At 39.7% G+C, this 16,187-nt stretch overlaps 1 protein-coding gene across 1 annotated transcript in view; it reads right to left on the reverse strand.

The window, feature by feature from the left end:
* The window catches only part of LOC102781360 (axin-2-like), a 95,002-nt gene that overhangs the window by 22,803 nt on the left and 56,012 nt on the right, over window positions 1–16,187 (reverse strand). Inside the window, exon 6 of the mRNA XM_035907693.2 lies at window positions 12,254–12,311. The gene's annotated coding sequence lies outside the window, so the exon portion shown is untranslated. The remainder of the gene's footprint in view (window positions 1–12,253; window positions 12,312–16,187) is intronic.

Consider the following 16,187-nt stretch of genomic DNA (forward strand, 5'->3'; position numbering starts at 1 on the left):
CATGCACAAACATGTGACAACATAACATGCAGTTAATTTGCATAAATGTAATGTCTTTGATGTTCTGCTTAGAGATGGCGGCGACTCTCTTACTTAGAACCTAGTAAGAATTGATAACAGAATTGATAAGGAACCTAATCGATAAGTTCTTATTAATTCCCATCTCTACTGATACCTAATGACAGTCGGTGCCGTTGCGTAGCTCATGGAGCTCTTTAAGTCCCTCCATGGATATGTCTCCCCAGGCCATCACTGACCACTGACGAACTGGACACGCTGGACATGCTGTACAGTGTTACAGGCAGTTTAATGTTCTCCACAGTGTTCTCCTGCTCTCATCTGTGAAAAGTACCGAGCACCAGTTGTGGACCTGCCAGTTTTGGGATTCTATGGCAAATGTCAATCGGGCTCATGGTGCTTGGTAGTGAGCACGGGGCCCAGGAGAGGATGCTGAGGCCACCCTCATTAAGTATATTTGAAAATGTTTGGTTGTCTGTGAGACATTCACAGGAGTACCCTGCTGGGTGTCATGTTGTAGAGCTTGGGCAGTTCTCCTCTTGTTCCTCCTTGCAAAAATGAGCAGATACCAGTCCTGCTGATGGGTTAAAGACCAGCTATCATAGAGGAACTGCTAGTCTCCTGGAATTTCCTCCATGCTGTGCTGGGAGACACTGCAAAACTTCTGGCAAAGGCACGTATTGATGTGTCATCCTTGAGGAGTTGGACTACCTGTTCGGCCACATTAAAGCGCAGGTATTGCTCAGTAGTGACGCTGACCTTTGCAAAATGCAGAACTAATAAAGAAAAAGTCAGAAAAGCTGAGAAAGAAAATAAATGTCAGTTGCGTCCACCTGGAAAACCATTCGTGTTTTGGCAGTTGTCTCATTGTTGCCCCTCTAGTACACCTGTTGTTGATTTCATTAACATCAAAGCAGCTGAAACTGATTAACAACCTCCTCTGCTACTTAACTGACCAGATAAATATCCCAGAAGTTTAATTGACTTGATGCTACACTCTGTGCATACTGCGCTAAATTTGCTGTGTCAGTTGTTCCTGCAGTTGTAATTCCATAAAACAATTTCATGAGTATTAATTATGTTTGTTAATTTATCGTGCATGAAAAATCAAGTGATTCTCGATTGTGACAGCGAAAGCGAGGCAAATGTTTGAGTGTTCACTTTGAGCTCATTTAGCCGTCCTTAATGAGCATCAGACAAATGATACTGAAAAGTGCTTGATAGCAACGAGCACTAAGACCCATTAGAGGCCAAACAAAACGCTAGCTCAAACTGACAACTGCTAACTAACCAAGGCTCTGCTGGACAGCAAATTCAATGCACTGATAAGGAAAATGAATTTGCCGCATAGGTCCGGCACTCGGCTGTTGAATTCTGGGCAGAACAGCAAGAAGAGACAGCAGTACACAAGAAAACCAGCAGAGAAATGTGACAGCAGTTCATTGTTTAATGTACAACATTTATAGCCATTGTGATTTCAGCACATCCACACCTTGCCAGTACCGACACGCTCCAACAGACAAGTATGGCTATGTCCTAACACAGTGTCAGACTCTGCGGCAAAACGAAACAATTCAGTGTGGCTTAGCATTAACCAGACAAACATTTCATCACTTGTGTGAAGGACTGGTGTTATTTTAAAACCCTTTTTTAAATTTCTTTTAGCTCTGTGAGGTTGGAGCTCCTTCCTACTGTTTGTCACGAAGCCTGTCACAGCAACGAAAGTGGCACTCACAGGATTTAAGGGAGCATAATTACTGAAGAACACATTAATGCAAACACCACATGAAAAAGGACCTAAACTCCGAAACACATGAACCACAAGTTGTAACACAGATACCTGACGAGCTGGTTAGCTGATAAGCTAATGTGAAAGTTAACCGACGCTGCATAATCTGGTCTCGTGAAAAATTAGAATCTTCCACAAAAATTGCTACGTAATTACTTTTTTTAAAATGGCACTTATTATACTGATGTTGTTTGTAACTGTAACCACATATATTTTGGGGACTTCTTTGAGGGGATGTTTGTTATACTTTGACATTAAACTAGAAAAACAATTGCTGGTGTATCAAATATATAAGAAACATCAATCGTCATCAGTGACTTAAGATCAATTTATGCCTGCAGTTGTTGCCATTGCAAATTGCAGCTTCACTGAAGATGACAAGCCTTGCTTTGGTGTTTCGACTTGTTGTGCACTTCTGGATTTTTGTGTGGTTGTCATGTTTTAATTTGTTTTGATTTCATTGATATATCAGCTGCAGAAATTGTAATAAACGAGGCATTAGCCCTCAAAGGTTAAAAGCTACAAAAGTGGCTTAAGTGAAAAGTAAAGGAAAATTATGGCTTCAGTCATTTGCATAATGTTAGGCAACTACAACGCTTTCATTTTTATGTCAGATTGCAAACTACTGCAAGAAAGCTGTAAACCCATTCAGCAGCTTGGAGAGTTCAAACACACTTTGTGCTCTGAAGTACATAAAGGGAGCACTACTTTCTGCCTGTAGTCTCTAGTTTTACTGGGCAAATTCATTTCCAAATTGTTTTTTTGCTGTTCAAAACACAGCCTTGTTGCATTTGAGTGTTCAACAAAAGTTGTTTGAGATTAAAAAAAAAAGAGAAAATCAGGAAAAAATATTTCAGTACAAGAGATCAGAAACTCAGAAACGTAAGTCTCTGATTATCTCTCATTCAAATGCAAATTACACCAATAAAACATGAAGAAACAAAAACGCTTCCCAGAGAGAATCCGTGATTTATTATAGCTGTCAAATAGATATTTTGCCTTATGAAATGACTTACCTGCCAATCATGTGATGATTGTTTTTGTCTTTTAGTTGTCCTAGAATATATGTTCACCATGATCTGCTAGAAAAGCGATTAGATTTCATTAAAACCTTTTCAGTTTGTTTTTATTAAAAACACATTTTCATTCTTTGCTAATGCAGTTGCTGAGGGTTTGTGTTAATATGCAGGAAAGTAGCACATCTGTAACACATGCAGATTTTTTTTCCCGCTGTAACATAAGCCTGTGTGCTAAACTTTGCATAAACTCACCAGCCGTAACATCAAATTTAAAGTTAGAGAACACAACAACGACAACAACAAAATTCCTTCAACTATAGCTTTTATCGTGCTTACGCATGCTTTCATGGTTTCAGTGTGACTCACACTCTTTTAAGATTGTGCCTCACACTCTGAAAGTCCCCAAAAGTTAAATCACAAAGTGCACTTACAAAGCAAAGCCACCCAAAAGCCTAATTTGTAGCATTCAGTCGTTTTTAGTAAGAAGCCACTGTGAGTCATATGTGCTTAAACAAAATGTTATGAGAAAAACAACTTTTTCGTTTGAAATTCGTGATTACAGTGGAAATCAAATCCACTAAGGCTGGAGCTCTTAGTAGAAGGCTGTGAGGATGACGATCATCTTATTAGTCATAATGAAAAGCTGATTATATGATAAGCAAGTTTTCTGGGGGATGTTTGAGAGGAAAAATGCTTTGTTCACAAAGCGATGAAAGAAATTAGGAAAAACATCCACATGTTGAAATAGCGATTACCAGATGTGAAACTGCAGTCCCTCCAATGGCCACTCGAGGTTGGATCTAAATGTGGGTCTCCCATAGAGTCCGCAATGGCTTCAAAACACGACGAAAACCTCCAAATAACTCCGGTGGCAATGTCTTTCTTTTATATACAGTCTATGCTACAGATCGCTAACAGTAAGTAGGCCGTGTGATGTTTACACAAGTGCATGTTCACACATATGTGCATATAAAGTTTTCTCTATAAGTCTGTGTGTTTGGGTTCACTATAATATTCGGGGCTTTGAATGTTTCCTTTGGGGTTATAATATTTTTACTAAATGAAGAGTTAAGCCCACCTACTGTGAAAAAAGGAAGTCCCAGATGCAGCAAAAGAGTGCGATTGTCTGGGACTTCAACTCTGGCCAGCTGCATATTGTTCATTTATTCCTGAGAGAGTTTCTAAATCGATAACCAAAACTAAGATAAAAGTGTTTTGACCCTTTTGTGGGATGTTTCCCAGTGTCATGCAGCTTCTCAGCAGGTGTGCAAAGGGAGGATGAGTTTCAAAACACACTGCACAGCAGATAGGCAAAGAGGAACATCAACAAAGCGCTGCTGCTATGCACCTCACTGACTGCTCTGACAACCGATAGGGAAAACATTCCCACAGAGAGAAAAAAAAAAAGATGGAGAAAGGGTGCGTAGCAAGAAATAAGAGCTGTAAAGTGAAGGCAGAGGAAAGGAAGAGGGGGGGAGAGGGCCAAAGAAATAAGAGGAAGGCATGGAAGAATGAGAGAAAAATGAGAAGAAACGTGTCTGCTTCTCTTATTCATGTATTATGTATTGTTTATATGCTTTAACTACAGCGAATCTGGCATCACAATGTACATGTCATTCGAGAAGACAAGTGAAACTTGATGTTTGAGGAGAACAGCAGGGAGGAGGAAGGAGAAAGATATAAACACTGATATTGATGTAAAACGCTATAAAAGCAAATGTTATTGAAGCCTGTGATTTTTTGCTTTCAATGACACTCTATCTATCTATCGATCGATAGATCTATCTCAGCTTTGCTCAGGCAGTGTGAAATACTTAGGAGCAGCTGGAGGTAGAATGAGTCATCCAACAATCAAATGATCCTCCATTTCACATGTTTAGGTATCATTTTTCTGTTTTGTTTTTGCTTTGTGTGTGTGTGTGTGTGTGCCAGCCAGGCTATGCAGATGAATAACTGACTGAGATACTAGGACCTGAATTTTGAATAAATGATTGATCAATAACAACACTGATGTTTAGTACATTTGTTACGTATTTTTGGTCACTCCATATACATATATGCTACTCTATTCTACTCCATTTATTCTGAAACCTGAATAAAGGAGCTTTCCATGCCTACAGTTTAAATTGCTCCTTTTTTTCTCCATCAGGTCATTCTGTTTATTAAACAAGCTGTTTTAGCTTTCTTTCCAGCCTGCTCCTGATTGGCTGCTCCTCACAAAAAGAAGGTTTGAATAGCAGAAGGGTGGAGGCTCTGGGTCACCAGTAGAGCCGTGTGCCTCAGATGACCATATAAGAGATGGATGATCTGATATCGTCGTGTTGGTGTTGTTCCCAGATCATCATGAAAATGTCGTTCCAGGTTCAACATTGCAAGTGACCAATCACACTGTTGTGACGTTATTCTTTTACGCGCCAAGCCATTCGTGCATTTATGAAATTCTGCTTACCGTTTGACCGGGTTAGGGTCGGGGTCCGTTGATCGACGGACAGAGGCGGTTTCTCGCAGCTTAAGTACAGTTTTTTGTTTTACGGCGGTTTTTCCCGACGTCGCAAAAGTATGACATCATAACATTCTGACTGGTCACTTGCAATGTTGATCCTGGAACAACATTTAGTATGATGATCTGGGAACAACACCAACACCATGCTATCAGATCGTGCATAAGAGATATCTGTTCTCATCCAGACAGACTTTTTAGAGCAGTCTGAAACCTAACAGGAGATGCATGCTGCTGGATTAAATCTACACCTATGTAGGTATGTCATAACCACAAACCCTTCTGAAACTCTGTGCCATTACTTACGCACACATTGCACTGATGCAGCTATCAATCACTGTGATTGGCCCGTTTTGTACCATTATTCCCTCCTGTGCATGTCTGGATGCTTTTTGTTTTGGTTTTGGTTTTCAGGTCAAGTATGACAAACTCCACTGCCAACTAATTTAGAACAACAGAGGCACATTGGGACCAGTATAAATACTAGAAACTGACAATGGTCACTTGCAAAACTATGTTATTGGCTCTCCTTAGAGTCCACACAAGTAAAAAATTAAGCTATGATTCATAATTAGTACTTGTAAAAAAGCAGACATCGTTACTTGAAACTTTGGCCTTGTTTAATATGACTTTATCATCAGATAATAGACCATCCCACAGAAATTTAACACAATTGTACTCATGTGAGCCAAGAGACTGTGTGCTTTATAAAAAAAAAAAAGGCTGAATATAACTTTGCCGCCATTTCCATTATTATTTTGTCCACCTCATGTACAGAGAAAAACATACAAGAAAAAATAAACACAGTAGAGGAGAGGCACAGCAAGAGAAAAACAGCAGTAAGAAAATGATTTTCAATGCGTTCCAGTTCTTGAAGAACAAAAATAAATTAATATACTTCACCCTTCAGCATTTTTGGAAACACTTCTGAAACTTTCAGTCTACTAATGCTAGCCAGTAATGCCACGTCTATTCCAAAGATGCAAACGTGTCGACTACTGGGAAGCCCTAACGGTAAGCTGGGGGAATAATAGAGATTGTGGGAGTGAAAAGGTCATCAAGGTTCACCGGGACCCATATTAACAAGCAAAACCACCTTGGAGTTGAGCTGAGGGGAAAGCAGGCTGTCGGTTATTACAGCTCCTCCGGCGGCAGCTCAAATGTGTCAACAAAGCAGTGCGAAAGGAGCATGCTCCGCTGTTTGCCCTCCCACACCTGAAGACGATGTGATAGGTGAAAGTGGAGCAAGAGAAAAGATGTGAGAAAGTGTGGTGGGGTTGGGGGATAGGAGCCCACCTTAAAACCCGGAGCCATAAAATGTAAGAGCGGGCAAACAGCTCCTCCCTGGCTTGTCGGGGAGTTTGTTTTAAAGTGGAAATGAGGCTGATGCGGCACTTGGTGATTAGCCCCCCGGCTAACATGAAAGGAGAGGAAAAGACAGCTGCTAATTTTCTCCTTTGACCTTTGGCTCCTGCTGGTATTTCATACAAACGTTGATTTATGGAGGAGCCTGACAACTAACTGCTACTAGAGGGATTACCGTAAGAGAAACGGAGCGAGCGAGAGAAAAAGAGTCTGACCTCTAAGGACTCCCAGTATCTAGATTTTTTTATTTCTATCTCTGTCCTTTTTATTTCATTTGTCCTTCTCTGCTCTCCCATATCTCTTTGTTGATTTTCCTTTGCCGTTCTGTCTGCCCGTGGATTTCCAACTCATTTTTTCCATCTTTATTTATATTCTGCTCCTGTCTGCATTTGTCCTTCATCCTGTCCATCTACTCGCACCCGTCCCTTGAGTTCTCCAACTCTTCTATATATACACTCTGAAATAACCATCAGCGCATTAGTCTCTTCTTTGCTCACTCAGATTATCATTACAAACTGCCCGTCTAAAAACAAACCCAGACATCCTGACGCCCTGTGGTGCAAAAATGAGAAGGATGACACCGTGCGGAAGCTCTTTGTCATCCACCGCGCAGTGCCCACTACTTTAGCTGCAGGGAAATCCCATCAAAGTTCAGTTTCATTTCAGTTCTGAATCCCATGCGTCGATCGGTCCCATATAAGGAGGCCCTGTAACGGCCTCTGGGGCAGTAGACACCAAGGAAATGAAGATTCGGCTGCACATTCTCTTCTTCTTTATTATCGTCTAGCTTTTGTCCCCTCTATTGTTCTCTCAGTTTGCCAAAGGGGAAAATAGGCGCAAGGGGCACAACTTAAAAAAAGAAGGCAGTTACTGGAAAACCCCACTTTAAACATTCAGGTTGGATATTACCTTGCAAATCACAGAATGACTCATGGTTAGGAATACAGGGATCCATGCTGTCCACATAAAATAAACAGTTATATTAATGCTTAACTGTGTTTATGTCATAGCCAAAAGCTCCAGACCCATATGCTAAACGCTTCATCTGTTAAAGTAGCCTGAAATGATCCTAACAAGTCATTTGGCTCACAAGATTGTTTTATCTTGAAACCAGGTAAAAGGTTGCTAATGTGTTAAGTGGTTCATATGTTGACTTTCTATCAAAATAAATGTTTTTTTTTCTTAAATTTATTACACAACATTGTTTCCATGGAGCTCGCTTTGCCCTCCTCTTTCAGTGGCTTCACATTATAAGTCAATGTAAATTTAAAATAGTTTAACTATGATTAGAAGCATCTTTCTGGTGCTGTGGTTCTAAATTTGCTGCTCAGTATAAAACCTTTTATATCCTATTATTAATTTACGCTAGCCCAAATCAGTTTAACTACAGAAACTACATTAGAAAAGTTCAGTCAATTTTTGGGGGTTGGTGCTGTGCTATGGCGCCTTTACTCTGTTACTCAATATGAAACATTAAATGTGTCTCTCATCAGTAGTTGGGCAACCAAACTTGGTACACGGGTCCCTAAAGGTTCTCATTTATATCAGACAGTATGTTATCATCGTGTCGACTAGCATTTATGCATTGTCTTAATTTCACAACAACATCTCATTTGTATCCACAAAAGTTAAATTGTGCATGATGTTTAATGATGCCATCACATTGCATAGAACCCACCTACCAACAGGCTAAAGTTACCCATTCAAGACAGACCAGATAAATAATGCTAGAAGTAAAAAAACGGTTATATCAAGATCAGGTATTTTCTGGCCCCACACAACAAAATCTGGACAGCTCAATGAACACAAGCAACTGATGACTTCTAAAATACATGCAACAGATCTTTCTAGTTAAAGTAAAAGAGAAAAAGATTCCTGGGCTTTCAGACTAGAAATAAGAACATTTTAATGAATGATTTTGCAATGGCATGATACACTTTTTGGAATATGGCCGTAACTTTGTAAGTAATACTGCTTAGGCTTCTACATTTCCTTACACCATGCTTAATGGGTAGCCTGCACAGATTTACATACGAACAAAACCTCTTGTTCAGAAGTGGGGGTTGTGGTGGTGACATGAATGAATCAGCATGACTTTTTCAAATTCATCTCTTATTATTCAGATGATTCATCCCTTTAGTTATTACTACCATATTCTGTTTGATTGGGATTAGACAAGGAATCTTGTTGTGATGATGTCACTCCCTAACCGAATAGGCTGGACATTCTACACGCACTTAATCACGCCCATGTAAACAGCAATCATCTGATTTTGTTTAAAAGTTGACCAGTTTTTATTGTTTTTATTGTCAGTTCAGCTGGTGATTCAACAGTTCAGTGTTCATTTTGTAGTATTTTAAAAGATAAAACCTCTGTCTCTGGTTTCCAGTGTTGGAAATTCATTCAAACATTAGCCAAATTGTCAACTGGCAGGGACTCGATTACACACGATGGAGTAAAATATCTAAACCAATTACAAAGCCAGTACCACCAAAACTCTCAGATTATTAAAATCTAACAACAAACCACAATCAATCTTTCCAGCCAGCTGTGTTCACATGCTGCACGACTTCAACTGTAGCTCTCCCCACCTTTTGTTCTCACCCTCTGGGTTTCATTCAGAGTTCAAGCAGGTCATTAGCAGAGTGATTACAGTGGAAGAGAGGCCATCCATTAAGAAAATGTGCATGTGTGTGTGTGTGTGTGTATATATGTATATGCATATCTATGTGTGTGTGTGTGCATTTGCATGTCCCTTTCTCTGTGTGCACATGTGCCTGTCTGCATATGTGTGTCTGCCTCTATGTAACCATGGTGTGTGCCTGTGTGTGTATGTGCCTGTGTGTGTGTGTGTGCGTGCGTGCATGGGTGTGTGTGTATGTGCATGTGTATCAATCACTCCAGTGTGGGTGACTACGAGGAGCTGTTTGTCTTTCTCATAAAAGGGAAAGGGATCAAAAGGGCTGGTCTACCAGCTGGACCTTCAATCACACTGGGACAACGTGACTTTAGAGCCCTGGGCAGCTGGAGCTCTGGGGACTAATGGTGTGTGTGTGTGTGTGTGTGTGTGTGTGTGTGTGTGTGTGTGTGTGTGTGTGTGTGTGTGTGTGTGTGTGCACTCACGCCTGTAAGAATCCTCTTAATCAGGGTCCCTGCACATTTTCCATCACAAAATTCCAGTCTTATCATTTATTAGAAAGCATTTCTTGTTTAGCACAGCTGTAACCTTTGAGCCATATTTTCGGCCATCATGGTTATTACTTTGTAGTCAACAAAACAGTTATATCATAATTTAATATTAGTAATACATGACACTACTACCTCAAATCTGCCAGTTATTCATTAAATAAAATCTTGAAAAGGTTTCTTTTGGACTGAGCATCATTTCAAAATATGACGAAGAAATGAATCAAATGCCAACATTTGCGACCCTGAAGCTCAACCGACATCATCAAATCACACTGCTCTCTATATATTTTCAGTCTTAGTTGGTTAACTGTTGCAAACTAATCTATTGAAACATGGATGTAGCTTTTGGGTAAGATTACTTAAAATGGTTTCAGTTGACAATTCCTGTGGTTGCAAAAATAAGTCTAGTTGTATAGAAGCTTATGGGGAAGCAAGCATTTCTTTCCTTTATCAAAATCTTCATTTTATAAACAATGGTCTGCATTTAAGTCAAAAGGGCTGTGGTTAGAGCGGGCCTACCTTGTGATTGACAAGTTGGTAGTACATGTCATCATCTCAGACCTCATATGTATGTTATCCTAATGGAGTACTTTGCCCTCAGAGGCCTCAGGCCTACTTGTGGTTCCTAAAGTTCCCAAATGTAGCTTTAAGCTAACGTGTAGCTTTTTTTTTTTTTTTTAACCCTTTAAGACCTACCATAGAACCAAGTCCGCCAGAGCTTATATTATATTTTTACATGCTGTAGAGCCATTTTTGGGAGCATTTCAATTTGATATACATCAATACAACCATCATAGCCCAAATTGTAATAATATGTATGCATTAAGTGCATAGTAACTACATAAATTGCAAAAAAGTGCAATAAACTACAAAAAAATTGAAAACCGTTTTTGTTTTTTTAACATATATTTCTAGTTAGAGAAATTTAAGAGGCTTATCCCTCAAAACTGTAAATACAAAAAAGTTGCACAAACTAGTTTCCCACCACAGGAAATTTATTTTAAGTGTCTTCATAGTTTTATTTTTGAAATACACCAATTTTTATACACTGCAGGAAAAACGAAAATAAATAGTATAATGTAAATTTGCAAAAAAGCAGCATGTGCATCAAAATAAACTATTTCCAGCAGTACAATTTGAGTCCTAAGCATCCCAGAAACGACACAGAAAGTCATAAAGTCAAAGATAACTTTTAAAAACACCAGTATAAGCTCATAAAGCCCTGATGGTAAAAAACTACATTTCCACAAAATGATGTCACTTCCGGTTTCGGGCAGGTCATGGAGGACATGTGATAGTTCGTGCTGATGGACGTAGGAAGTGTTACAAACAGCTGATCGGATCGGCAAAGCGTGTTTCTGGAATATTATGTTTTTGTTACTGCAAGCGCTTTTTATGCAGTTTTTGCAAAGCTATATGTGGAAGGAAACTGTGACTTAGGACAAGCTGATGGCATAAGATGTAAGTACAGCTCCTCCGGTTTCATATGCAAAAAAAATTATTGTGCTAGCTTACGTGGCTGCAGTGCTACCGGGATTTAAAAATAGTTATGCGAAACGGAGCGTTCCCGCTCCGACCGGCTTTAAAGGGTTAATGGAAGCCCAGGTGCTCCAATTAATTGTTGGGAAGAGTTACACTGAACTCTCTATGAGTTGAAAGAGGAGGCCAGGAACAAAAGAATAGGTCTATTGTATGAACAAGTGGATTTCTTATAATGGTTTTACCAACTTTTCCCAATTAAGCAAGATACAATTAAAAATATGATAATACCCAACAATACCCAACATAAGATAAAATGGACTCATATATCAAGATAAAAATCTTGAAATGTTCAGTTTGTACGATACTTAAAGTTTGTAGCTTGACTTGAAGCACTGTGATATAAGAACAGGGGAATGTGGTAGTCTTCAAAAAAGTATATCTCGAATTCATCTGTGTTAGAATTTATGAAAAGTATATTAATAATGTGCGTTTCAGTCAAATGACTGTACTGCATCCTTGGCAGCCTTGGGGTTTAAAATGCTGATTATAAAACTCAAGGTTTTGAGTCATCCACCATCTTTCTCTCCCCTTCAGTTCACGTCGTCCCTTCATTGCAAACCAGCAGCTTAAAGAAGAATGACTGTAGTTCCAAACTTGAAATCAAAGGGGTTAAACAGTTAAGTGCAGTTTGGCGAGAATGAAGGAGATTCATTTGTCAGCGGGACAACAGATGCATATAACGTGGATGACAATTCATGTTCCAGAAATAAGCTTTTTAAAAGGGCTCATGATGCAAATTAATAGTCTCAAAGACTGAATGCCAGTGGCATCTTAATGTGACAACAACTTCAAATCCCAGAGTGCATTTTAAAACCATAGACATGGACTTACCTATTGAAGCATTTAAGCTCAGTTCTTATGACGTCTTCCCCCAAATTTTAGCCGACACCTATAAAAAAAACAAACACAGTCAACAACAAATTAAAAATGCTCTTTTGCTTACAGCATGTTTTATCAAAGGTAGTCCCATATAGAAAGCCTTGTGTAGATGCTTCTGTAAGACACTGAGCTGTGAGATAATCTGTGATACTATACAGACTTGAGGGTTTAAAGAAAATCTAGATTCAAGTTTTCAAATGCACAGGAATGCCCGAGCGATTACAAAAAGAGTTCAGCAGCCAGCAAATGAGGTGAGAGTTCAAAATGTTTGCACACTGTTGCAGAGACATTCCACAGACATAACTTATCATATTTCCTTTCGGTGCCAATTTCGAGCTTCAAAGTTCCAAAAAGTCGCTACGTGCTTTTCTGCCTGATATAAATCTCTTTGCTCTTTCACAAAAAAGAGGATTTCACCTGGGCGTGTGTAAGTGTATACATGTGCATTCATGGGAATGCATGAATGTGTACATCTATCAGTGTGACGAGATCAAAGCAGTACAGGCATGACTGAGTTTTAAGATCTAACGCGAACAAAAGTTCAGCACATTCTCTGGTGTCTGTCTGAATGGTGAGTATTTACTTAGAGCATTAAAGTTAATAAAAGACAAAGTTACAAAAGCACTTGTGGGTTCGGCCATTTTTCCTCGACAGCGTAACGCAGTTGAATCAACTAAAATTAAACTGGGACAGTACCGAGCATACTTTTTGCAAGATGTGCAAATTTGTGATTTTAGCAGAATATATTTTGCCAGGGTTTATGCTATACCAAGTCTGACATGCATTATCCCGTGGCGCTCACACTTGCACTATGTAGTCCTGTGTTGATTGTCTGTTATATGCAGCATCATGGTCTTCCTTTGGCCTCAGAAATCAAAACGCGACAGGTGGGGCACTGTAAACTCCAACACAGCGAATCTGGTGGTATTATCAGACATTAGCCAAGATGGCTACTAAAGGGTGTAAAATCTTGTAAATAAAAGAAAAATGTTTCAAAATATGGACATATTTAGTCAGAGAAAATGTTAAATGTATTATTTTTAAAAAGAACAAGGTTTATCAGTTCAGTCAATCTACTTCTGAATTTGCTTAAATACCAATGAATCTAAGTGTTAAGAGAAGTTACGAAGATAAAACCTATAAATCTCTCAATCACTGGTTGACAGACATTTATGTTTCTGTTTCCAATAAGTGTCCATGAGGGTTCCAAAACATACATTAGAAGAGGAGGTGTGTTGCAAATTAAGTGATTTACAGGTAGGACGTAGATGACCGGTGCAATGACTGCAACCTTTCTTAGTATCTAAATATATCTCATTGTGTGTGCATATACGAGCGCCTCGTTCTCACTACGTAAGTCTATTTTAATGAAACTGGTGGACTGAAAGATTATGTCTTCTCTGGATTCAGAACATTTTTGAAGCAGAGGCACAAATCTTCTCAAGCATGTTGTGTAATTTCAAAAATGCATGGTCACCAAAGCAAAACTTAGAATACCGAGAAGCCCGTGGAGGGTTTCTGAACCTGCAGCAGTGGTAGCTAAATGCATGAAAGCAGCTTGGGAATAAATTCAGACACATTCTTTAGGCAGCCTCAAAAAAAAAACAAAAAAAGAAACTTGCTCTTTTTTAGTCTCTTTGGAATCTGAATGATATTTCAGTCAAAGGCGAGAGCAAAAACCTGTGGTTGTGTGGGTGAAATTCGGATACCATCCAATGTTCAAAGCCTTGAAATACATACGCCACACAATGTTAAAGCATTCCTTTTCACAATTTACAATGCATAAACATGATGGTTTACAGAGGCCCAGGGTGATTATTTGCACAGAGGTCTAGTTTCAGCTATTTCAGGTTTTTCTCGAGGCTGCCCGGCGATGTCGCCCCACAAAGTGATTCTTGAAAGTGTTAAACCACAGTCCCCCAATCCACCCCAACCCACCCACGCCCATCTTCTGTGAACACAAAAAATTGAGTGTTTAGACTTCAAATATCTAACACAGACTGACCAGACAGCACAAGCTGCATAGAGCAACGCACGGCTGTCAGAAAAGAAAATAAAGTGTCGGGTACTTATGTTGCTTTACGTGATAAGTGCGCTGATTCATTGCTCTCGTATCACACGCAGTCCTATGAACGAGGGAAAGGTCTGTTTCGTTTAAAGTAAGCACTGCTTCTGTGATTTCACGACAGCAAAATTGTTGTTTCACTTAAAAGAGCTGACATATAAATCCAGGTTGCACCTCGGCACTCGCTTTTGCTCCAGGTCATGTATTCATTGCATTGTCTTCCTGCACGTACAGAACATGAACTTACTGTCAGCCACTCTGATATCACAAGAGAGAATGCACCAATTTCTCATTTTTCAAAACTTGTGAAAAACCTAAGCAGAGCAGCATCTCCACAAGGGCCTCACTGATGTATCTTAAAAGACTGCGACTTCTCAGTTTGCATTTGATTCTGTGTCTTTTCAGCAGCCGTGCGAGAAAGCCAGTTATGGGAAAACTGCAAAAGGGAGAGACAGGACGAGCTCGTGGGCCTTCAGAAGTCTTGTCAAAAGCCTTTCCTTTCTACGCTTTGTCCCACCGATATTCATCTTGCCAGTTGAAAAGTGAAGACGGCAAAAACTTTGGGCTTGAAAAGAACTTTTCAACTTCTAAGAGATACCTCGCAACAGGATTGAGCATTTGAAAAAAAAAAAGAAGAAATGAAGAAAAAGAACGAAACAGTAGGAATGGAAGGGACTTCCAGACCGAGAGGCATGTTAAAAATCAGATACCACAACTGAAAAATGGAGCAAAGATGAATATAGCATTGTCTTCTGGTGAAAAGACGAACCAGACACACCCCAGCACGCTCTGTGTACCCACATGCCTAAAATCCATTTGACACATCCCAATAAACATATACTTAATCTTCCGATATTTCCTCGTTCGGCATGTGCCTTTGCGTACGCGTGTGCAGCATGAGACGGATACAGACATAATAGAAGGAGAGAGATTGTGTGGGCGGGGTGATGGGCATATGTTTATGCATTAGCCACAACCGTCAGTTACACCTTGTTAGACACAATCCTCCTCAGATGTGTCATCCTGCAGCGTGCCGCTAAAAGAAAAGTTTAATAAAGTTTGAACACCATTTACTTTATCTCAAAGATCAGTGGGGCCTTTCAAAATTTGCCGAGCAAAAACTTTCGCTCCACATCTCTTTACCTCAACTCCGCTCGTCTCCGAAAAGAAAGCTGACTTCATCACCGCACCTCAAGAGTTTGACGAAAATGAACGCTAAGCTCTTGAATCCTTTCTTTCTTTTGCTCAATGGCAAAATGAATAAATGATATTCCTCCCTTTAATCGACGCTCTCAGCCATAACAAAGAGACTTTGAGACACTTTGAGGACACCTAACGATCAGAAGCATCAGGAGGTGCTCTTCGTTTTCGTTGATGGACAGGCAGATCAAAAAGCGAGCCCCTTAAACAGTTCTACCCACTTTAGAATAATCGCGCCTTTTCCCTCTTTCAAGCACAAAGTGGGAAGAGAGAAGAATCGTTTCATCTTTTCTCTCTTCTCCGCTTTCAAAGTTATTTTGCCCGTGATAAAGCAGTCTGTATTGACGACTTCGAAGGTGCCTTGTCTCTTGAAAGAAGTGACATTTTATCTATATATAGTGTTAGAGTGTGCTTCAATTTAACTTTGTCTGGCGCAGAGCATGTCTAGTGTTGATGTGGCTGACAGCTGCTGCTTGAAAGACACAGCGAAAGTACTGAAGATTCAAATGAAGTTTTTCTATGACGACAGGGGCTTGATGTATGCTAATCAATCGATGGTGTAGAAAATATGCTTGCTGGTTGGGAGAGAGAAAGGAGAGAGCGTGAGTGACAGAAACTTGT

The sequence above is a fragment of the Neolamprologus brichardi genome, chromosome 6 (genome assembly GCF_056152115.1).
Source record: "Neolamprologus brichardi isolate AB-2024 chromosome 6, ASM5615211v1, whole genome shotgun sequence".
NCBI classification, from domain to species: Eukaryota; Metazoa; Chordata; class Actinopteri; order Cichliformes; family Cichlidae; genus Neolamprologus; species Neolamprologus brichardi.